The sequence below is a fragment of the Serinus canaria genome, chromosome 4 (genome assembly GCF_022539315.1).
Source record: "Serinus canaria isolate serCan28SL12 chromosome 4, serCan2020, whole genome shotgun sequence".
Classification (NCBI taxonomy): Eukaryota; Metazoa; Chordata; class Aves; order Passeriformes; family Fringillidae; genus Serinus; species Serinus canaria.
In genome coordinates this window covers 35,583,559-35,607,984 of record NC_066317.1, presented here as the reverse complement: position 1 = coordinate 35,607,984, position 24,426 = coordinate 35,583,559, and the positions used below count along the sequence as shown (strand labels likewise).

The window sequence follows — 24,426 nt, the reverse complement described above, 5'->3', positions numbered from 1 at the left end:
TACTACCCACTGGATCATAAATCAAGTGTTTGCATAATTTGGCTATTTACAAATCAAGTCTCAGTCCAGAAATCACTTTTTCCCAATGCAGTCATTGTAGTTAAGAGAATACTTGGAAAACACACAAGATCTCATCTATTTATCAGTTTCTTTTCAAACAGCTGTTCATATCTGTAGTAAAAGGGAAGATGCAAAATGTTCTTGGACTGTATTCAAAATATGAAAATTATCATAGTAACAGTGGGAACAACAAAAACCTCATGAAGGCGATCCAGCTTTCTTTTCAGTGGCTCTCAGGACACAGATGCCATTGAAACAGGGTCTCCCAGGAGGATGTTTTGGTGGCACAAAACCAGAGCACCTTTTCCTGCCCAGGGGATGGCTGCGTATGGAGCAGCCAGCACATCTGATGGCTTGTGCCCAGCTCTGTCCTCGCCTCCAAAAAGCAGTCCTGCGAGTTGCTCTCCACTTCTAGTAACATATGCTGCTTCCCTCAAATGCTAGTTTAATGAAGGGTTTTGCTATTAGAAAAAAGTGTGCTGGGGGATTTATGGAAAATTGGGCCAGGACTTACTCCAAAGCCAGCATTGACCTGAACTCCCCCAAAGGTACCTGTCAGAGGACAAGGGGTGACTCCAGAGAGTTTTTATTTTTCTTTACACTCAGCACAGGAGTTTTACTCTGCTCAGAAAGCCAACTATGGGCCAGAGTCTGCTCAAAGTGGGCGTGCACCCCACAACCAGAGCATTGCAGTATGCTGCTTTTCCACTCATGTAAATGGTAAGGTAAGGACCAAAGCAAAGAGTGGGCTTTCTTGGAAGCCATGCCTCCGAGCTCATTCCAAACAGATATGTGGAACCATAATATTGTACTTAGAAATACATTTGAGTTTCCGTGGTCATTTTTAGATGCAATAAACTAATGAGAGCCATGAAAGCTGGAATCAGCCACTGTTCTCATTTCCAAGATAAACATCTCAAAATACATTATGAAGAAAATAAAGCAGATCAAGTTGCTAGTAAGGTTTCCAAGTGTAGGTGGCTTGTTTTGAAGTTCCATTAATGTTTTTAAATTTGTTTTGGTGCCAGCCTGCAAAGCAAAAATATTCCAAGAGATAACACAAAGGTACATAGTCAAAGGAAGAATAAACCCATTATTCATCTACTGCCAGGCATTTGGCCACAGTGAAGTAAGAGATGGAGAATGGAAAGTTGTTGACGTGTCCGGAAGATGGAGATTATTTTGTGGAACGTAGCACAAAGTTTAGTGTTATCTATAAAAAAAACGGGAAAAGATTGCTGGGTTGTGGGAGAAGGAAACCAGCTACCCAGAAGACAGAGGAAGCCCCACAGTCACAGCAATGTCATCCTGGGTTAATTTATCCAAGTTAACCAGTGTGCAGCCGTGCCCTTGGGCAGGATACACAAGATATTTCCTTCTCACACCTGCAAACCTCTTTCCATCTCCTCTGGAACAACAAGAAAACTACCAGTAAAAAAAAAAAACAAAAAACCAAAAACCAAAGAACACCTACAACCATAAGATACTAGAGGATGAGAATATTCTAATTTTAAAAAAATTCTATTCTTCAGCAGGTTATCTTCAACTTCCAGAGCAGCCTAGGAAGTGAGCCGCAACTTGCACTAACATGCAAGTTAGCAATCTATTAAAAATCTAGCTGAGGAGGAAAAAGAACTGCAAAGCTAAGGCTCAAAATGAAACAAGTAAACAGGTCATAGGAGCTCCACTGAGAAATATTCAGCCTTGCAAAGCTCCTGAAAGAAGAGCAGCTGCCAGTGCTTGACTAATACAGCTACTATTTGGAATTCTTACATCTCAGCTTTTCTTTAATTTTATTTCATTTTAAGAATAAAGATTTTATCAACTTAACAAGGAATTTAAATGTGGGATTGCTGGATTATTGACTTATATTTTACAAGCTTTCACAAAAATAAAGGCAAAGAAATGTCTGTCTCTGGAATCTAATGAGGGCAAAAACATAAAAAAGAGAAAGTTCAAATTTTTTCAAATAACTGTATCTTGGTTTTCCCAATTTTTATATATAAATATAAAATAAATTACATATATGTATGATTTGTCTATAGCTAAGTCAGCATACTTCATAGCAACATTTAGGAAAGGACTTGTATTCATTAAACTTCTTTCTAATTGTATTGTTATTAAAAGCTACATTCAAAAATTGTGTCTGTCTTGCAGAAGTGTCTCACTGCAAAACACACTCTACTCTTCTGGCTCACATGTACGGTACTAGACACAATGAACTAACAAATTAAATAATAGCTAATAAGATTTGTCCACATCTGATTTTGCTGTCCTTTTTCTGATGCTGCTGATCTCCAACAGCAGCTCCAGCAGCACAGTGTTACAGCTGAAGATCTGTAGGTGAGAACGTACTCTCAGAGTTTGCTGGGGCAGCACACCTCCAGTCCCTCCAGAGGTGCTAGCTGGTTCTTGCTGCCTGCTGGGAACAGCCAGATTGCCAAAGGAATCTCTCCACCCACAGATCCTGCAGGGAATACCTGGAGGAAAACAAAAGTGGGGTTCAGGAAGGGGTGTGAAGTTCTGACACTTATGCTGAAACGAGTCTGTAGAAACTTTTCTGATGACAACAGGTCTCAAGCTTTGGCCAGCTATAACAAAGCTGAAGGCTCCCTGGCTGAAGTCCAGTGCTCTCAGGGAAGCAAGGAGTGTTCCAGTGCATCTACACAGCCTCCTGTGAGGTGTACTGCACCACTGATCCCAGCTCTCCACAGACCTTCCTTCCCCAAAATGCAGCTCGAGATTGTTTCAGCTGCGCCCTGACAGTGATCCAACACATGCACCTAAAACCACCGAGCATCAGGTGTTAGAAAGAGTTCTAATTTTTGAAATAATTATTGATTAACACAGTGTTGATAAATAAAACTGGTATGCTACCACAACATTTGGCTGCTATCAGACTTATTAGGCCATAGCCCCTCACCTGTGTCTCAGGATTGTGCCACTAGGGGATCGAGCTCCAGTCCATGCTTTTCTGCTGTACCCTTATTGCCTGAGCCATTTACCATTCTGAGAAGCAGCTCTCAGAGGCTTGCTTTACAGACATGCTGGAAAGGACAACAGAGGGAGAAAGGACAGCAGGATTTTCAGAGGTTGTTGTTCCGGAGCTGAGAAAGTGCAGGAAAGGGTCCAAAGGTGGCACTTAAAATTTAGAGTAATCCCTCTGCCCTCCAGTGCCCTTAATGAATCTGTATTTGTTTGTCCAGCATGCCTACCAAACAGGTGTCTGAACTAGTTATACATGATACTATTACAATAGTAATTCTGATGTTAAAATTATCAGTGAGTGCTAATTTCCAAGAGCATTTTTTGAGGTGGATCAGTTTCTGATTTCCAGTGCATTGTGCTGTGAATCCCAATACCTAGCTGAGTTATTGCTGGTTTACACCAGAGTAACAGAGAAGACTTTGGTCTGGATATAGCCTGATGAGCAGTAATCACATCCTTCTGCTCCCATACCACAGGCCTCATCTCTCCAGCTAAAGGAAAATTTTCATTCATTTTGATTAATGTACGATTCTTGTTCAGGACTAATTTAGACCATGCAATGCTGAGAAGGCTCTAACCCAACCTTTCAAACACACCTGGGGGAGGCCTTTTGGAGAGAAGCAATTTATTTCATCTGTAGTTACCACAATTCCAATTTTGTGGAAATTTTGTGTCCTCTCACAGTTGAACAGAAAATAAGAATTGGAAAAATGAGGTTTTAGAGGTATTTGCCCTAGAAATAGCTCAGCATTTCAAGTTCCCTACTTGGATAGTTTATATCTGCCATGCATGTGTGTGTTAGCATGCAGAGAATTATATTTCAAACCCAAAACACACATTTATCTCCAGTAATCATCAATCTTTGGTAAACTTAAATCTGAACTTCCATCTCCTTTAAAAAAGCTTAACCCAGGTGAGGTTTTGCCTGGTTTTATGTTTCATTGTAAAAACATTGCATGCCCATACTCAGAAATATTTGGTGAACCAGCCTTTAGCAGGCAAGGCTTTTTTCTAGTGGTCAGGGAAATGAGGTTCTGCTCAGCAGGGATGACAACTGTGCTGGTTTCTTTCCTTCTTTAAAATACTTATCTTAAAAAACATTAAGACTCTCAATATTTATTGTCAAAAATAGAACTTTTTACTTATCCTAACATCTGAAGATATTGTGGTTTTTAAGCTGATACTTGGCTTATGGGTTTTCTCCATTGTTTTCTAGATCACACTTCCAGCTGATAGGCAGGATTTGAGTGCTTGACTCCACTGATCTGCATATGATATCTCTGGGTGGACACAGCAGAGTCTCTGCAGCATAATTGCATTTTCAAAATTCTCTCAGGGTCAGGGTCTTACTATTTGCCTCTGGCACCCTCAGATTCTTCCTAATAAAAATTGTCAGGAATATACTCTGGCACAAATTAGAACATTAACACCCTCCCAAGACATGGATATTTGATTTTTCTCACTTCTGCACAAGAAATAACATTTTGTTTTCATGGTTTGCATGCAAAAGCTGGGATTTTAAAATTACTATTATTATTGTTATTTGAAAGGCTAAAGAAGAGAATTTTCAAAATATTTTAGGATGTCGAGGCATATATTTTCTTTAATTAATCCAGTTCATTCAGATTGGTGAAAGGTGTTCAAACCAAAGCAGAATATTTGCCAGGCTTTGGAATCATGATCAAAAGTATGTCCCTCTTCAGTAGCAGGTTAGAGGCAAGTTAGGGCAGCAAAATATGCCTTTGCAGAAGGCACCAGGAAGCATTCACACCATAGCACTGAAAAGGCAGAAGGAACTATGAACAGTAAGGCTGCATCCTGTGCCTTATATGTCTCTCTATAAGGTTGTCCATAAGGGAGAAGAAAAAAAAATAAATATATTTTAAGCCTTCTTATGCTTGTTAATGTGGATTTTCACTGATACAAAAGTGGAATTTGTCTTTGGCAAAGGGAATAACACTGTCATCTACCTTCTGAGGCTGAAGAAGAGTGATAACTAGCTCTTCTCAGTAGAGTTTGCCTTAAGAATAATTACCCAAGACCAAGCTCTCTTGCAGGATTGATTTTTGTAGTGCTTTCTAGTCTGGTATACCTATACCCCATCTGTATCCCAGGCCAGTCCATGAAACACAGGAAATTTGTTCTAAATAAGGGCATTATTCAATTATCTGCAAGTTACCAGTGTGACATTAATGCCAGTGCTGTAAACCTGACATTCTAGAAAAAGAAATTTTATTCCTATTCAGGTTTAAAGGTGCTTTCTGGGATTTGTTTTCTGACTGGCTCCTGAGTCTGTGGTACACAACTTTTACTCATGAAGAGCAAGGTACCGTTCATGGAGTACCTGAACCATTGGCCCAGTAATAAGTTTGCTTTGAAAATACTATGTTTGTAACAATTATGAAGATTTCATTCTGCAACATTTTAGTGGGGCTCTAGCTGCAGCTTTGGTAAACTGATTATTGCTACTGTTCTGCTCATTGTGCTGGGCCTGTGTAGCAGTGAAATGTTGCACAGAAGACACTTCCAACTTTTCCCTCTATACTTCATGTTAAAATCAGATAATTGTGGGCAATGTCAACATAAAGATGTATTAACATAGATGATTAAGATAGTCCAACTTAAAAGTAGAGGATTTAACAATGGAACACCAATCTACCAAGGCAGTTCTTATCTGTTTTGTTGCTTACATTGACACTTATTTCCTTTCCTGTTGCCTTAAGAAAAGACCTCTTCTCTTCTCCCAAAGCACAATGTGTGTTCCCCAAACTCTCACTGCAATGGAGAAGTAGCAGCCAGAAAAACACTATAGACCAGATTTGTGGTTAGTACCTCATTATTGGGAATGACGAATGGGACCAGGAAATCCCATATGAATTAGATGGCCTGAATGATCTCTCCAGTGTTCTGGAGAGATGTTGTGTTCATAAACGTGCAACCCAGTTGCCATAGTGCAGAGATCCAATGTTAGCATATGGCCCTTAATTTATTCTCACTGAGGCCTGGGGCTGTGTAAGAGAAGAAGCCAGCAGTGTTCAGGTTCTTCACTCAGATCTCCAACAGCACTTTCTGCTTGATCACTCTGAGTAGCAGCACAGCAGCCCAGTTTCTTGAGAGCAGAAGGCTCAGGGTGCTCCAGTTCTGCAGGCTGAGAGGGTCTGAGCTCCTGCACACTGACACCTTGGATAAGGCAGCTGAGTGGTTCCACAATTGCTTCACAGGTAGCACCAAGCTGCTGTCTCAGAGGGCAAGGAATAAAAAGGGAAGTCTGGCTGATATTTCAATCTCATCAGACATCGACAGCACTGATCCCGGATTAAAAAATACATCTATGCTTCACAGCCCCTCATAACAAGACAACAGAAATTTCATTACCTGAAATATAATTGTATATACCCAGAGCACATGGAAATTTTGTGACAGTAGAGAATGACAGAAATGACTCATCATGAATAAATAATTCTGCACCCACCCTCCAAAGTTCCTATAGTTTCTAAAGCTTCCAATGTGCAAAATTTTCACCATTTTCTAGAGCTTTAGGACAAACTTGCCTTCTATTTAATTTTAAATTTCTGTCTTTTAGGCCATTTACCAGAGAAAAATATTTGAAACTTGTGTGGCTGATAATAGTCTTTGGCTCAGGTTTTTTGGCCATTGTTACTGACTTCCAGGACTGACTGCTGAAATCTGGTTTGAGTGGAGGAAAGAGAAGAGGAGACAAAACACAGCAAAAAGCCTGGCAGGCATAAATTTTGCTTTCCTGAATGTCTGTGCTTGCAATCAGCAGCCTAAAAAGTTCTGCTATGATCATCAAAAGATGATGTCTATCAATCAGTCTTTAAACACTGCCCATTAGGTTCTCTTGCTGAGGATGTAACTGAATCTACAAATCCCTGACGGCTGTTTTCAGTCCGTTTTACAGCCAAAGGAGAAATAAGGGAAGTTCTTTTGCTTTCCAATGCATTAAATGGTGTGGATCAAAGAGATTAGTATCATGGCCTAAAAAGTTATTTTTTAGAGCTATAGTAGAATCTATACTGCTACTTTTTTTTCCCCCCCATAGAATAGTTTAAGACATAAATCAAGTCACATGGTATTGATGGTAGAATATATTTGCAGATGTCGCCCCTTAGTATAAGGACTCGATTTCTAAGTGTTCTATTTTCTGGTACTGCAGGATTTTATACATTCATGCAAAATGCATTATTTTATTCTCTGAGTTTAGATTTTTTCCAGATGACAGGTGTTACTTTTATGATGCCCTGAATGGAATGACAGAGTGAACTGCCCTGATTTATACTCCATTACAACCAGTGATGCTGCTGCCACGACCGCTGCTCTTTCTCATTACACAGCGTCACACGCTCCCTGGCCTAGCAATGAAATCAGTTGCAGCATTCCCAAATGCCAACAACAGGAGTCCATTCCCATCGTGGGTCTTGCTCATTCACCCTGGGAACTTTTCCTTTTCAGACCTCTGTCCGTAGCTCCTCTTACGGATGGTTTCCATTCCATTGCCTTATCTGGGGTACACACGGTATCTCATTCTTCATTTTAGATGTACTGTTTGGAGACAAGCACCAAAACAATAAATCATGGGGCTAGGTTATTTTTAGGCCACATTTTCGAATCAGCATTGAGACTTTTTCTGAAGAACCTGCACAAGGAACTTATTGTGTGCATACACAAATAAATGACACAATTCAATGGTTTAATACTATCTGCCAAGTTAAACTACTGCAGAGCAGCTGTGTACATTTAAAATGATCCCTGGCACTTCTGAAGAGTTCATAAATCAGCGGCAACATACTTTCTTCCAATTAAGAGGGTTAAAGGAAAAAATCAGAAATTAATGTGTCTAGGACATAAATGACATCTCTATACACTTGTGAATCCGAAGAAAAAAAAGAAGAAAGCACTTCTCTCTACATTACTAGGATTATAATAATTTTAAAATGTCCGTTTTTGTAAGTGGTTCAGTTGTTGTCAGAAGCATTGTTTTAAGGAGGCTTGCTTGAAGCAAGCCCTTGACATTAACCCAAATCTACTGAAGAAATGAATGACAGTCATCAGCCAAGCCACAGAAGTACTACACCAATGCCTCAAACTGAGGCTCCTTCCAATAAGAGTAACATGAGAAATACACTCTGTATGGGCAATCACAAGTCATCTTTTAGAACTCTCTCTGAAAGCAATTACTGAAACACTACTTATTGCTCTAAAGAATCACATTGTCTAGCTCTACTATCTAAACTTTCCTGACAATCTGCTGGCATCATTTGAATGTCCAAAGTTGAAGGGCCTCAAGGGGGAAGCCATATGAGGAGCAGCTGAGGTCACTTGGTCTGTTCAGTCTGGAGAAGAAGAGGCTGAGGGGAGAGAGACCTCACTGCAGTTACAGCATCCTCGTGGGGAGAAGAGGAGGGGCAGGCACTGATCTCCCCTCTCTGGTGACAGAACCTGAGGGAATGGCCTGAAGTTTTGTCAGGAGAGGTTTTGGATGGATATCAGGAAAAGGTTCCTCACCCAGAGAGTGGCTGGGCACTGGAAGAGGCCCCCAGAAGAGGTCACAGCACCAAGCCTGACAGAGTTCAAGACGTGTTTGGACAATGTTCTTGGGCACATGGTGTGGCTGCTGGGGCTGTTTTGGGCAGGGCCAGGAGATGGATTCCATGACCCTTGCAGATCCCTTCCCACTCAGAATACTCTGTGGTTATGTGGTCAACAGCAAGCAGCACACAACTGCTCAGTGACTGTGCCATTGTTTCTTGTGCTGTGCTGTAGCAAACACTGTGGAAATGCAGAGGCATCACTGAGTCTTTACCACCTACGGCAGTATCTTCTATTTGCACTTCTTGCAACTTCTTGCCTTCTCACCGTGTTCCTGTGTCCTTTCACAGCAGTTAGTTGGTCTCTTGCTCTAGCTGGATCTTCTTCCCAACCATATTTGACATAGTTTGTTTGTCTCTGTGACTACATACATTAAAAAACTATGTTTACATCTAGTTTGGACCTCACTAAAGAAGGCAGAAGGAAGATTAAGTGCATTAATAAGAATATTTTAAAATTTTAAAAAAACCTTCCCCTTCCTCCCTTTCTTCACTGAATGGAGTCAGCAACAAGCCTCCCACTTCTCCAGTGCTGCAGGACACACAGCTCTTGCACAGATGCAATTTGAAGAACACGCAGGTTGGAAGGGACCTAAGGCATTCACCTAGAACATCCTCCTGCTCAAAGAAGGTTTTTAGAGCAGGTAGTCAACACCTTGTCCAAGCAGGTTTTCAATATCTCCAAGGACAGGCATTGTACAGCCTGCTCCAGGGTCTGACAACTCCTTATACTGAGTTGGGATTTCCTGTTTTCCAGTTTGTGTCTGTTCCCTGTTGTCCTTCTGCTCTGCACACCCAAGATGAGGACTCAATCTTCTTTGTACTTTCCTGTTAGGAAGTGACTCCCAGCAGTGGGCATCCCAGAAATGAATTTCATTATTATAGTTCATTTACTCAAAATCTAGTGTTTCCATTTAAATACTCCCTAGGATCACAATTGGTTCTCTCCACGCTCCAGAGAAAGGATATCTCCTTTCGCTCTGTGCTCTGGCAGAAGGGAGAGCTGATATATGCCTAATTGCCAGTGTGTCTGGAGCAGGCTTGAATCTGCTTCCTGTTAACTAAACCATTATTGCACATTTGAAACACAGAATCCACGTTAAAGTGGGTCCTCTTGTTTTGAGCTTATAGCAATACAGGCCATTTTTGTGGTAAACCAAGTGTGGAATGGATAAGATTTGGAGGACTGGGAGACAAGTCTGGGTCAGTGCTGCTGCATATTGCCATGAGTCATAACATCATTTAGCTGTAACTCTTCAACTAGTGCATTAAAATTTCAGCATAGTGCAATGCTAATTTAATAAGAAATAAAAGACTGGCTTTAATACAGATTTGCTAAAGGTTTTGCAAAAATGCTGTATCATTTGATTCTCGCATGGCATTATTTCCTGTGCCAGCTGTCTCTGGCGACAATGATATGTTTGACAATTCAGACAAGGAGACTTTAGGCCTGGAAAACTCTAGGAACTGAACAACAAGACATTTCCAGCCAACAGCATAACCCTCTGGAAAGCTGACAGCCATTCAGGACTGCTATAGTACACTTTGCAGGTTCTTCACAGCTCACATTCATTTGACAACAAAGAATTCCCATTCTTCAGGTGAAAGTTGATTTATGTCCATAATATGTGGATGTTATGTGGATACACTTCAGGGGGTGAGTCAGGTGAATCACACCCACCAGCTGGGAACATGCCAACACATCAACGTGTCCCTCAGGGCTTCTGTGGAGACGATGCTGCACATTAAAAGAAATGGTTTTCCTGACTAAGGCTCTCCCATTCTTTTACTCTTTTCCAGCCTCTGCAGGAGCAGTCAGAGGATTTGCCTCCTCCATGGTTATGGGGACAGACCAGTCATGGTCTACTCTACAAGTGGATATTAAAATGATTGCTGTGTGGTTTCCCCTCCACCTTGGATCTAGTCAACAGAAGTTTCCAGAGGGGGCATCCTGTGACCAGCAAGTCAAAGCTAATGGAAAGCTAATGGAGTTTGTAAACTTCCCCAGTGACAGAGAAGTGGACAGACTGAGCATATCACCAGCACAAAAGTAGTGGAGAGGGCTGAGATAAGAAATGGAATTAGACACCTCAGTCCCCACTGCTAGATCCCTTTCTCAGCTGCAGCTTGCCCAGAAAGCAATACCCTGGTGCCCCTACTACTTATCAGGCCAGATCTGGACAGCAGTGAGCTGCTTTAGATAGAGAGCAGATAGGCATGGTTAGGCCAGGCTTTTACTTAGATGAGCCTAGCCCCTCCTGAATTCCAGCCAAAATGTCACTGAAATGTGAGGCCAGGTCAGGAAACAGCATGGAAAGCAGAGTTCAGGTGATACATTGCTATTTATATATAAAACTGGGGTTCCGCAATCTTTGCTCGGCTGAGCCCTGCAACATCAAATTCAACTGCCTTCCTGCTTTTAAAAAAATTTTTACAATTCCCTGGCAGCTACACCTGCCAGGATTGCAGGAGGGCTCAGCTCCCTCGTTAGCCAGAGAGAAAAACCAGTGCCCAGAGAAGATGCTGCAGGAGGCCCACAAAAACACAACCTACTCTGTGGCCAGCTTCCATTCCTCACAAGCAGCAGTGCAAACTGCCAGATGGTGTTTGTGGTGCCTTACTAGGAGAGTGCTTTTTAGTGTCCTGGGCAGAAAAGGGACTCTTTACCCCCAGTGCTGGAGATGTCCCTTGAAGCACCCGTGGATGCCATGCAGAGGGAAGCTTCTCCTGTGGCACTGCAGGAGGGACAATGTTTAAGATCCCTGGTGCTCTGTGTCTGGGTAGTTCTGCAGAATTCTGATTGCAGGGGCTTCCCTCCTAGGGCAAGCCAGCTTTCTCTGTGCACTGCCTGGGAAGATGGAGAGCATGGCAATTGTTCCAGAGAGCAGGCACCTAAAACTCCACAGCCAGGTCCTCTTCTGGCCCTAATACTTAGGAATCAAACTCCCCCTTGGGAATTTGAACAAAAAGAAAAAAACCCAAAACCCTAAAGTTTAATGTGATAAAATGCTTCATACTTTCCACTAACTAAATGAGTAGGAAATGGAAGAATTTACATTCTGGAAAGTTAAGGGATTGTTATTAGTAAATGCAAATAATGCTGCAGAGTTTAAATTTCTGAGGAAGTCTGTGTTTATCTTGGGGAAGATAGTAGAGCCGATCTGTTTTCTAGATTTTCACGGTCCTGATGAAGTAATATTTTGCAAATGTTGTTTACAGTTTCTGTCTTATGAAACCATATTTTGTATGTATACATGTATCTCCTTAAGTAGACATTCTATAAGGAATCCAAATAGCATGTGAAAAGCTAAAAATGCTTTTGTAAAATATACATCTTACTTTGCCAGGAGGTATCTGACAAAGATAAGAGATTTATGTTATTATTTTTATGTTTTGGGTTTTTTTTACTTTATTGTCACAGCCAGCAGGTTTAAACGACAAAATTTTGGTTAAAGGAGAAGGTATGCAGACTTCCATATAAAGAGTAGTATGATAAACTCAAAATGCTTTGAAACTATCATAATTATGCCCAATTTAAAAAAAAGGACACACTTCAGAGCTGTAGAGCAGCACATGGCTAGATGGAAAGAAAATTCCACCAAGTATTTTATCAGCTGGCTGCCATTCTCTGTACGTGAGCCAATAAAAATGGAGAATTTTATTGAGAAGCAATAATTTCCTCTATATCAACTCTTGCAAGCTCTATTACATCAAACCCCAAATGTGCTCACAGAAACAAAACACCCTTTTAAATGTTTTCCCAAGATATGATGCAGCCATTCCATCTATCATTTGGACCCCGCTGTTTTAACCAAATGTGCTCACATGGAGGAGGCAGAGGGCTGAGCTACAAATAGCTATGCAAAAGGACTGCAAGCTTTGTAAGGCTTTACATAATTTGTTTGTCTGTTTGTTTTTAATTTTGAGGTTCCACATAGTGAGCTATCATGGTTGTGCTGTAACATATCTCTAAAAGGTAATGGCAGGAAGAGCACAATTTTATTGAACAGCTCTTGTTACACAGGGAAGGGATGTGAAGAGCTTTTCAACACAGGAAGCCATAGTCACTCCCTTGACCAGAGGCAACACTTCAAACCAAATTAAATACAAGTTAGCTGACTGGAAGAGCACCTGCATATTCCCAGAACCATTAAGCTCTTGGTCTCTGGGACCTGACCATGTGAACCAAAATGGAAGTTAAATAATTTCTGATGACCTTGGAAGGCATCAGAGCTGGCCAGCAACCATTTATGCCTTTACTGTGAAGCTTTGCTGATGTGCTGAATTTGAATAATCTCCCATTTTGCAGTTGGCTGACATGGATGAGGGGGTGCCTCTTTGACTCATTCAAATCCATTCTTCATTTATACATATTTTTTGTCCATACAAAACTGCCCTAACTGCAGGCACCCAAAGGCCTCTGAAAGCCTAACTCAGGAGTTTGGTGGAGGACAAAGTCTGCGCTGACTGAAGCTGACTGAACCCACAGAAACCATGACATGACCCAAGTCAGTGCCATGCAAATGTTGACTCATCTCACCTGGAAAACCTCATTCAGCTCTTGTTCTAACTGCTTACCACCAAAGTGCCCATCAGGAAACAGCCCCAAACCCTGACTGGGTCCTGGAACTACAGCAGTAGTTCAGTAGCTGCTCAACAGCCAAGGTGCTGGGAAGTCACACTGTATCCTAATAGGAGTGTGCTTAGGAAACACTGCTCTTAGGATCAAGAATTTACACTTGTTTTGATTAACCAAAAAGTAAACCCTCAGTCAGCATTCTTTCTTTAAAGCCCATAAAGGGAAGGACACAAGGTTTTTTTACAATATTTGTGGCCACGTATCTATCTCCATCAGGAAAAAACCCTCAAACCTGGGAAAATACGCAGCAGGAAAATATCTCCTTCTTTGCTTTTTGATCTCAGGCTTTTAATGCAGCTGAATCAGGCACCAATAAGTGAACGCTGGTCATACCAGGAGAAAGAAAACAGCTGTGGACACCAATGTGAACTGCCCTGCTGTATCACCTCATTTAATGATCCACTGCTTTTGCACTTGATATTTACCTCTTTGGAGCTGAATCCCATCCCCCAGTGATACATCGTCCTTTCTTCTTCCTGCAGACCCAATATACACGATAGGGTTCATCTAGTCAAAGCAAGGTCTTCTCCAATTTGTCTGCAGCTGGAATTCCTGCATAACATAACATGAAATAAACCATGCAGTGGTTCCCAAATTTAGATTCCAGCAGTATAGAAGCAGAGTACTCAGTTTTCTCAAGGGCACCTAGCCTGACACCAGGGACAGGGGGATGGAGCCCTATCACTGAATCCCTGATTTGCCTTTACAAAGGTCCCCCGGGATTTTAAGAGGTGCTGGCTCTGTTTTAGCTTGACTTTGAGCCTCTATTTCATGGGGAAATAGGTCTCCATGAGCACTGGCAGCCATAGTGCTGTCTCTGCACTGATCATTGTAGGTAACTGCAATGCCACTGTCAGGAGAGGGCAAACAGTGAGAGTGAGAGGAGCTGCCATCCTTTTCTGCCTGAGACAAAGAGGAGGAGATGCTCCAAACACTGGGCTTGGGTGTTGCTTTCTCTTCCCTTCACTAGATTGAGCCAGATTTAGACACACAGTGTTCTGTGGGAAAAAAGTTAGAAAACAAAAAAAATTAAAAATGAAAGTAGTTTCTGCAGAAAAATGTTGAAATTAAATAGTCTTGCTCTTCAAATATTTCCTTCATTTCTTGACTGAAAACATTGCTAGGAATTTAACCTAAAGCCTCAGATAGTTTCAGTCAATCCAAACCTGCATTTCAGAGACTAGAGATACCTAACATATGTCAGTGCAAGGCTGCTGACCATTTTTCCCAACAGAATACTGGAGCTCTCATATGTCACTGAGAGCTTAGAGTATAACAAATTTCTTTTTGTTTTTAGCAATTTCCTTTAGTGCTCAGTGAATTACCCTGTCACACATTCAACAACTTGTTTTCATATTACTACAAGGAATTGTGCTGTATGAAATTAATGTAGTAAAGTGTATTCTCAGCTTTTATTAAGCTCTCTTGGCTGAGGAAATATCAGTACTTAGTAGGAAGATGGGGGAGGGAATGCAAACACAAAGGTTTCACTTTTCTCTCTTGTATCTAAAAAAAAAAAAAAATTAAAATTAAAGTATTTAGTTTCATGAATGACAGACCAATTCAGATAACTGGCCAGATTCTGCTGAGTGCCAGTTGCAATCACAAAGATTTCAGGCTTCTTATGCTTTGAAGTTAACAGAGCTGGCACAGGCAGTACTATAAAAAGAAGCAAATAACCTGAAAGAAATGTAAAGGCTACAAGTACTGTTTAATGAAGTGACTTTGGAGACGCCTATGTGAGCAAAGTAATTAAAACCCAGGCAGTGGGGAGAGCAGGAAGAAAACTGAGAAGCAGTAATTAATTTAAAACATTATGATGCTTCTCACTGCAAATTCTGTAATTTTCACAACACAGCAGAAACTTGAAGTAGTGCCTTGTCCCTTCAGGATGCTGATCTCTGCAGGATATAGACACCTACCCAATAAAGTATACATAATAGATGAATAAAAGAAACAATTGTTTCTACTTCAGCATGGTGGTGTGAGGGTGAACTTTGATGGCATCCTAGTAAAACACATAACATTTATTGCTGTGATAAACTGCTCTTGAGGGAGTGATTTCCCTGCCCTCCCAGCTGGAGCTGTCGTACTGCAATGACAGAGTGGGTAAGGAAGGGACGGAACAATAGAGAAGTCAAGGAGCTGGAGCCTGACCTTAACAGAGTGGGTGGTATTTGCTGCAGTCCAGAAAAGCAAATAACTCACTCAAAGGTGATAGATTTTACTGGGCAGTGGAAATAACAAAGCTGAGAAATAAAGTGGAGCAAACATGGTATGAAAGCATATTAAAGTAATTGAAGGAGGGGATTTACTTCTCAATAGATTCAGTTATTCAGGAGAGAGAGAGGAAAAAGCAAAAGAGGGGTGAGAGAACAGAGGAAAGAGGAACAGAGAAAGAAAAAAAAGAAGAGAAGAATGAAAAAGGGGGGGGGGGGAAGGTAAAAAGAAAAAAAACAAGGCTCACAACTGCAAGGTGTTCTTGATTAAATGCATCACTCAGTGACATGTCCAAAACACACCAACCCACTTCAGGGAACACCTCTCCTGACAGCAAGGGTGTAACTGAGTAGTTGGTACTGGAAAATTTGTTTCTGTTTTCCCTTTTTGGGACTAGAGGTTGCAGGGACCTATGGCCTACAGGAGCAACATCCTTGATGATCTCTAGCTCAGTCAAGAACATGCAGGAGCAAACCCAGGATTCAAAAACAGGGGGAATTTTTTTTAAACCTTTTTTTTTTTTGAACATGAGTGCATGCAGAGCAATTACCTGTCTGATTTACTCATTCTTTCCCATTGCCCTCTTTTCCTGAGCATGAGAAAGGGCAGAGTTTCTACTCACTGATCAAAAAATTAAAGAGTTGCTGTGGTACTAGTGACTTCAATCCAGTTGCATTTGCTGTGTGCAGACAAAACATGATATGGGCTACAATATGTATGTCGTGAACTTGAAAAGGTGTCAGTTTTACAAAGTTGAAATAAATCAGTGACTTGACTGACTGAAGACTGGTATTGTTCAAGAATATTCTATTTGCTTAGCAAAATATCACAGATTGATAGGAAAAAGTAATCTGACTGAAAGGAGACATGGAAGTTCCAATAAATTATAGACATGCAAAGAGAATCAAAGAAAAAAAAAAGCATCATTGTAGTGAAGTTACAGATTTATGTCTCTCATAACTGATTTAAAAAGGAAGGTAGAAAAATTGATAAAGTATCCATTGCCTATTCTGCAGGGGCTTTTTTCCTAAAGTGTGTGTAATAAAAGATTCTTTTACACAGTTTGAGGTACTTTTATGGCTCCTGGTTATATTGCATTAAAGTGCTTCAAAAAAGAAAGTATTTAATTTTACAGTGTACTTTTGAGAAGCAGATGTCTCTTTTGCCTCCATGTTAGAGAGGGGAAAACTCAGAGAAATATTCTGAGTCAGTGTAAGATGGGATACATACACTGATAAAGCACGATGAATCTGGAAATTTCTGGGTGAGAATGGGATTTTCTGGTCATCCTTTCTTCAAATAAAAGCAATAAAAGCAACTGCCTGTTTGAATCCATTATTATTATTATTATTATTATTATTATTATTATTATTATTATTATTATTATTGCTACTACCACTACTACTGCTACTATTATACAAAGGTGTTGCTGGAGACTACAGGTATCTAAATGTCTTTAGACCAGCAGACAGGAAAAAGCTGATGCATAAGATGTTGATAGGGCATGACAGCTTATACACAAAGACACCTTCAATTCCTAGGGATAAGGACCATGAAGCAGCTGCTGGCCCCTGCAGAGGCTGTGTAGATTACAGTGCTTTGTGAGATGAATCAAACCTGAAGATGGACTTAAGAGAATTAGAAGTAGTGTCACACATTGGGACTGGCAAATTGTCATCATCTTCAGACTGTTCTTTACTCAGGGTGACGAAAACCAGGGTCTGTGCTGATGGTCACTGAAGGGGCCATCAGATTAGATGCTTCTAAGCACATTGAAAAGCTTTAACTTCCTTGTGTTCTAGACAGAATGGTAGGGCAGGAGAATGGCTCTTTAAGTCACATAATTAATTATAAGGATATGGCCATATACCTCTGCTGTATAACAGTGTCATGATTATAAATTTTTTCTTAAAACAGTGTCTCAAAAGGCTCAGTGGCATCAGCAGCGTTCTCATCTCACATCCTGCTTCATGGTCTCCTGTTCCTCCCCAGGCTCTGAGGCATGCAGGGAGTACTCAGACACCAGGATGCTCTGGAACAGGCTCCCAAAACCGCACTATGCCACTGTTTGCCTTCTCAGAGGTGTTCTCCCCTTCCCCAGCAGCAGACCTAGCCCAAATATCCTACCCAAAGGAGGGAGGGTTAATGTTAGGTGGGACAGGAGGACACAACTTTTGGGGAAGCACAGTGAAAGCCAAGGCAAACACACCTGAGGTGTGCTGCTCCCCAGGATACCCAGAGGCCCATGGCAAAACTGCTTCTCACACCATTGTCTCCATCCTCCTGTTCCCTTACTTGTCAGCTTTGAGAATCCCATTTCTCAGAATATTATCCTGCCTTTTTTATTGCAATTACCCTGCAGGTCAGCAACAGGCTCCTTGTCCTCCACTTAAAAGCACAGCATGGTATGAGCAACCTCTTCTGGAGAAGGAAAAAGAGGAGAGATGTTCACAGCAGCACAAAGACATAGAGGGGATGTTCAGTTCTGTGCACATCCAAGAGGAGCATGACTTCCAGCTGCAGCAAGACAGCATTTTTTTTTTATTTTGCATCTCTAGATTACTTGCACTGCAGAGGCTGTGCTAGCAAGTTGTTCATTCTTTGTGCAAACTACAGACACCCGCCAGGCACAGAGCTCCTGCAAGACCTCTTCTTCTTTGATCCCCACTCCAAATGTTGTGCTACAGTACACAGCATAGCTCTGTAAGCACCATCACACAAATCAGCACTTTTTCTGTCCAATTTATAGAATTTTCTTTTTTTTTATACTCTATTTTAAAAATATATGTGCTCACATATATATATATTTATTTACCAGAGTAGTATTTACTAATGTGTCCTTTATGTCTTACAACTCCTGCAGAGCTGGTAATTTGCTAGAAAAAAAAATAATGGCAGTATCACATGGAATGCTTTAAAACCAATTTGCAATTAGTTTTTTGTCTTTGTACACAGTCATACAAAGACTTTGAGTGTGCCAGTTGTTCGAACCAAGTTCTTTTAATCTTTTCATCTGTACCAGAACCAAATCTGCACCCAATCTGAGCTGCACCAATAGCTGTGACTACTTAGGTAAGTCATATAATACCATTTTCTCCAGCAAAAAAGCACTTCTCTGTGGAAGGGAGACATAAATCTCCCCAGAGAGTGAATTTCAAATCTCTGGGCTGCTGGACCACCACAATGCTTGCTGAAAGCAGACATAAAGTACAGAGCCTGCATTTAGGAATGGCACGGGTGGCTGAGACAGTTCCTTCTCCCCTCCTGCTCGGCTTGCTCCAGGCATTGTTCAGCCTTGGCTACACTGGCTGTCTCGGGGAACTTGTTCTCTCTGTTCTGGGCTCTCATCCTCAGCAGGACCCCTGGAGCAGAGGGTGCTGCAGGTGAGGCTTCAGTAGGACACAGCCCCTCTTTCTCAGCCAGCAACCAACCTGTCTTGCAGGGGAAGGCTCAGCACAGCAGGGTAGTTTTCCCTGCCTGGTGGAAGGTGGACACATTTCTCTGTCAGAAGCACTACACTGCAGCCAGTTCACTTTTCATATTATTTGTGTGCACATGTTCAGTAGGTCCTTGTGAGTGCCACAGTGAGACTGTGATAGAAAGTACGTATAAACCAAAATACACAAGATAAGTAATTTTTCATAATTCAATATGACATCCTTCCTTTAATTTAAACCTAATCAGGGAATAAGAAACTAAAACCAGCTGTAAGCATTCACATTACATCTCTCCAGGGAAACGTACATAAAGTTAGGATTTGTTTTCACCCAATGGAAATTTCGCGATTTCGCACAGCCACTCTTTCTGTTTAAGCTGCTTCTTTATTACATTTTCCATAACAGAATTTACAGCCTCCACAAAATAAAAAGCAATTCTATGGCATTTTCCTTGCCTTACCTTCTCCCCCTCAAAACATGAAAAGATTAAACACATAAGTGTTTCTAGTAATCTGGCTATCTCAGCCATAAATTCAACAGGCAGGAAAGAATTTTTTTTAAATCAGTAAGATGTGACTGGAAACTCTGCACGGCCCAGTGTGATACACATGTTTCTTCTTCTTTTTTCTTTTTTTTCCTTTTTTAAACAATTCATAAGGTAAATAAGCTTTTAGGAAACCACATCCGAAGGCGTTTTGAAGCTCTCTTCTCCCACATACACCAATCCTGGCCAGCAGCTCAGAATTAAAATGTGCGGTGAGCTCAGAAGCGAACGCTTCCAAAGCTTAAAATGTTCCACCGGGCAGGAGGGAATGTGTCCCAGCACAAAAGGACACGGCCCCCGGACCGTGGCCATTCAACAATTCCTCAGCTGTTGAAGGCAGCAGGGAGGGGCCAGGCGTGAGACAAGCAGAAGCCTGTATCCTCGGCATCCAGCGGGAAGCAATAATCAGATTACAGCCCTCAGTCCCTCTGAAAGCTGGTCCCTAATGGAAATTTTAAGAAAAGTGCTCTGCTGCTGAAGCTTGCTCAGATAAAGTGCACAAAATTTGGGAAGAGTGATGTCTCATGAGTCCAAAGTTAATGCTAGCAACAGCCTCTTAATCTGTACTTAACAATCAGGCAGAGTGAAAGGCTGACCCAAGGCAAAGTTTAATGATCCAGGCTGGCAATTGAAGCTATTGGTAACAATTAGTTTTTCTGCAAATGTGCTTTCCATAGTGGGAAGTGTAACTATTAAATTTCCAGACATTTTTAACTACATTTTTAAAAATGTGACATTATCATCTATAAATGCTACAGGAAACCATTCCCTGAAGTTAAATGCAGGGGCAATGGCAAGATCTTGCAGAGAAAGGCAGCAGAGGCAGTTGTGACATTTGGCTGTGATGACAGCGTTTTCTTCTTCACCTACGGAAGGAACTTAAGGGGAAAAAAGTTCGCTCACAACAAAAGACTTTGAACATGACCTCGTAGAGGAGGGAAATCACGATGTTACAAATTGGCATCATCTGAGAGCCAGTTGCCAGGAGTGGTGCTGTCCAGGTTTAGCAGAGGACAGACACAGGTCTTGCCAGACTAATCTCCCAAAACAAGTACCTGCTAAAGTAAAAATGAGCACATAAACAGGGCCCATGTGCTGTACTTTGTGTGACTCCAATGCCTTTGGTGCAAGGCAGGGGGAATTTTGCAGCCACTGACTTCCAGGGGAGCATCAAACATGGCTGGATGCTCCTCTCCATGCCCAGAGGCGCTGCCTCTTCAGGGTTGCAGCCAGATTATACCAAAGCTTTGAATGTCTGACACCCTCAGAGGAGAGAGTGAGGGATGAAGATGTCCTAACAGCACCCCACTGTCCTATGTCAGTGTGATGAAATCCTCCTGGATGTCACTGGAGCAGCACCATGTACCTCTTACCACACACCTGTAACAGTGATGTTGGAACTGAAGTGTTGACGTGCTTTTCATTAGGACAAAAAGTGTTTGTTGGTTGAAGTACAAGAAAGTTGTGGGAGGAAGTGGGAATTAGGCAGTAGAAGGAAAACAAGAGAAAGACACCAGCTAAGAAAGGCCTGGCTTTGCCCCATTTCTAACAATTGCCTAGTCAGTATTTTTGGTTTTATATATATGCATAATACAACTGGTGAATTTTTCTTCTGTGTTTTTGGAACCTTCCTTTGTCTTAGTGTTTTTTTTTTGTTTTTTTGTTTTTTTCTCCAGCAGCAATTACATATGTAATTCTAAAGGAAAATGAAAAGGAAAGAGAAATGGAGAAATATGAAAAGTAAGCACTCTAAAGCATATTTTCCAAGACCATTGATATATGCCTGAAGTATATAGAATAGCAAATTTGGACTGGAGGCAAGAATTCATAGCCTCCTAAAATACATATTATCATGTCTTCAAGATGTAGTCTGGAAGAGTTAGACTTCTAGTTAGCAAAGACAAAAGCATTTAAAAAAATCAGATAGCACAAATGCATTTTACGTATGGTAGCGCTTATCTGAAAAATACTTCTGACCTATATAATCAAGTTAAATTATTCTTAAATTTGGAACCTATCTAGGTTCCAGAACCATTTTAACCATTTGGAACCTATCTAGGTTCTAGGTTGTACTTAAGGAAAACATATACACTTGTACATATATATATATATATATATATATATATATATATATATATATATGATAGGCATAATTCTGTGTACAATACACAAACATTTATAAGATTTTTCAACCACTACTGATAAGGTAGTGATTGAAAAAGTCTCAAAAATCCTGATATCCATGTATCCCATGTAGTTCAAATCAGGACAAGTCAAATCAAATACTATTCATGAACAAACACAGGTACATGCAATTCTTAAAACTAGTTTTATCTATTATTCAGACATTCCCTCTTGTGAGGGTGTTGTTTTCTCTGTTTGTGTTTTCTCTTTTTGCCTTTTTTTTTTTTTTTTAAGCCTGGAAACTGCCACAAAGAAGTCTGGCAGCTATAACCTCCAGCTAACTACTAGCAAATGCTAACATGCTGTAAAGTGGAACATTTATACAAGATCCATCTGGTGCATACAAGTAGGATTCCAAGATTTAAAGCCATTACATTGTGCATGTGCATTTACACCTTCACCAAAGTTGGCAAAAAGAGTAGATTTTACCCCATGACTCCAGTAGTAAAAGGAGTGGTGTGAAACATGTGCTGACCTACGCTCCTCCATCCAATTGTATTTATTATATACTGCTCTTTGGCATGTTACATCCCAGGCTTCATGCCAGGAATAAATTAGTTCAGTCCTGAACTTGCCTATCAGAAATTAAATAGTACAAGAGTGAAACATGCCTATAAAGGATTAGAGTAGCTGAGTGTTTTCTTTTGATCAGTCTCACAGATTTAAAAAGGCACTCCACCGGGTCTGGTAAACCCAGCAATGCTCCCATCAAAAGGACGTCTCAGTTGACTCTTTTTGCTATAACCGAGCAGTAAGGAGGGAAAAACGGCTTTGAGCTTTTTGCTATTTTCCTGAGTTTTGCTAGACTTCCTCAGCCGTATGCCGAACATTTTAGTCTTTTTTTAGCGGGCACATTCCCATCCCCTCAGGCAGAATAGACCTGGGTTCGTCCGCAATGTTTTGCTTTGTATTTGTACAGGAGGCATATAAAAGAAACAGGCAGAAATTAAAACAAAGCATGCAGAAATCAATGACAAATACAACCAACATCATGCTAAAAAGAGGGGGGAAAAGGTTGAAGGGGAAGGGTGCATTTACACTACCAGAGAGATTCAGGTTCCCGTCAGAAGCAAGCCCCGATGTTAAGGCATTCACTCATGCCCTCTGCCGTCTGTCCCGGCGAATTCCAGCGCGGACGGGCCGCCTGTCGGGCAGGAAAGCCCGGAGCTGTCGGGGCGGGGGGAGTTCCTTGCCGAGCGCCTTTGCCCGGCTGCGGGCGCGGAGCCGCTCCCGCAGCGCCAGCCCCGCACCGGCGGCCGCGCCGCAGCGCCAGCCCCGCGATCAGCCCGGCACCGCGCCCGCCTCCGCCGGACACGCCAACACCAGGTGGCACCAAATAACAAGTTTCAACCGCGAGCACTGGTTTAGCTTGTTCTGGTTTGTTTCTTGGGGTTTTTCGGTTTTTTTTTTTTTTTTTTTTGTTTTGTATTCCCCCCCCCCCCCCAAATTGGTGAAAAGGTCCCACACAAATGTGTGATAGTGTAAATAACAGACAAAAAATTCCAAAGAGACAAACAAACCCCCTCAACCAAACAGGCAAGCCCGAACCAAAGCAAGACCCAACCAAACATAACCCCACAACAAACCTCAGAATGGACCTGGAGTGACTTCTCCAAGGGCAGTGACTTCATCTAAGTGGTGACTGGGGAGGGGTGGAGGGGCAGACAGGCACTCCTGGCTTTACCTGCCTGTGCAGATGCTCATTCCAGAAGCTGAACAGCAGTAACTCTCAGCAGCTCACAAAACCCCACATATTCCTCCTAACTAACTGCTGCAGAGTCACCAGATTTCTGAATGGGGCTCTCTTTGCCACCACCATTTAATAAGACTGCTCAATCAGATCTTAACATGCCAAAGAGGGCAAGACCAGTGTTTTGGGGAAGGAGAAATCCTGCTTTTGGGATGTGTAAGTGCTCATGGGACATGCTGGACAGCCAGCAGGCATGATTTGTACCCTGTGCTTTGGTCATCTGGACAGTTCATTCTTTGCAAAAGCTGAAGTGCAAACTTTACATGCTGGGCATAAAAATGGGTCATGCACTCAAAAAAGGGTGGTGCTTTCTCCCCTGCAGGATATTGCTCAAAAGACCAATGGCACAGGAGGATGAACTGGCTGGTTTGCTTCTTCATAGAATCATAGAATAAACTGATTTGGAAAGAACCCACGCAGATCATTAAAGTCCAGCTCCTGGCCCTGCACAGGACAGCCCCAAGAGTCACACCATGTGCCTGGGAGCATTGTGCAAACACTTCTTGAACTCTGTCAGGTTTGGTGCTGTGACCATTTCCCTGAGGAGCCTCTTCCAGTGCTCAGCCACCTCTGGAGGGAGAACTTTTCCCTAATCAACCCTAACCTCCCTGACACAGCTTCATGCTGTTCCCTCAGGTCCTATTCATGGCCACCAGAAACCAGATACTGCTGCCTGACCCTGCACCTCTCCTTGTGAGAAAGTTTTAGATCCTTTTTTCCTTCATTTTGATCATTTATTGTAATTTTAGAAGCACTGTAACTGCACCTGATATGAAGGCATTGCACCGTGGTGTTTCACAGAACCATGAAACTGTTGAAGGGGACTTTTGGAAGCCACAGACTGCATTTGTCTAGCTGAAAGAAGGGTTAACTTAAGCTAGACCAGGCAGTTCATTGTCTTCTGATATGAAGTTTTAGAAACCTCTCAGGTGAAAATCCCAAAGCATCTTGGCTTTTTTTCAATTAATAAAATGAATAATGTTATTCTGGTTGGA

General features: G+C 41.6%; 1 long non-coding RNA gene across 2 annotated transcripts; it reads right to left on the bottom strand.

Annotated features, from left to right (window-relative positions):
* Positions 1-1,901: 1,901 nt before the first annotated feature.
* On the bottom strand, positions 1,902-22,890 carry LOC127059589 (uncharacterized). 2 transcript variants are annotated; one of them, XR_007777529.1, is made up of 3 exons: positions 22,725-22,890; positions 13,722-13,848; positions 1,902-2,540 (listed from the first exon to the last, which is right to left on the bottom strand). It is a non-coding gene; the product is annotated as an uncharacterized LOC127059589 (long non-coding RNA). The 2 variants fall into 2 exon arrangements; XR_007777530.1 differs by lacking the exon at positions 1,902-2,540 and adding an exon at positions 6,195-7,611.
* Positions 22,891-24,426: the final 1,536 nt, after the last annotated feature.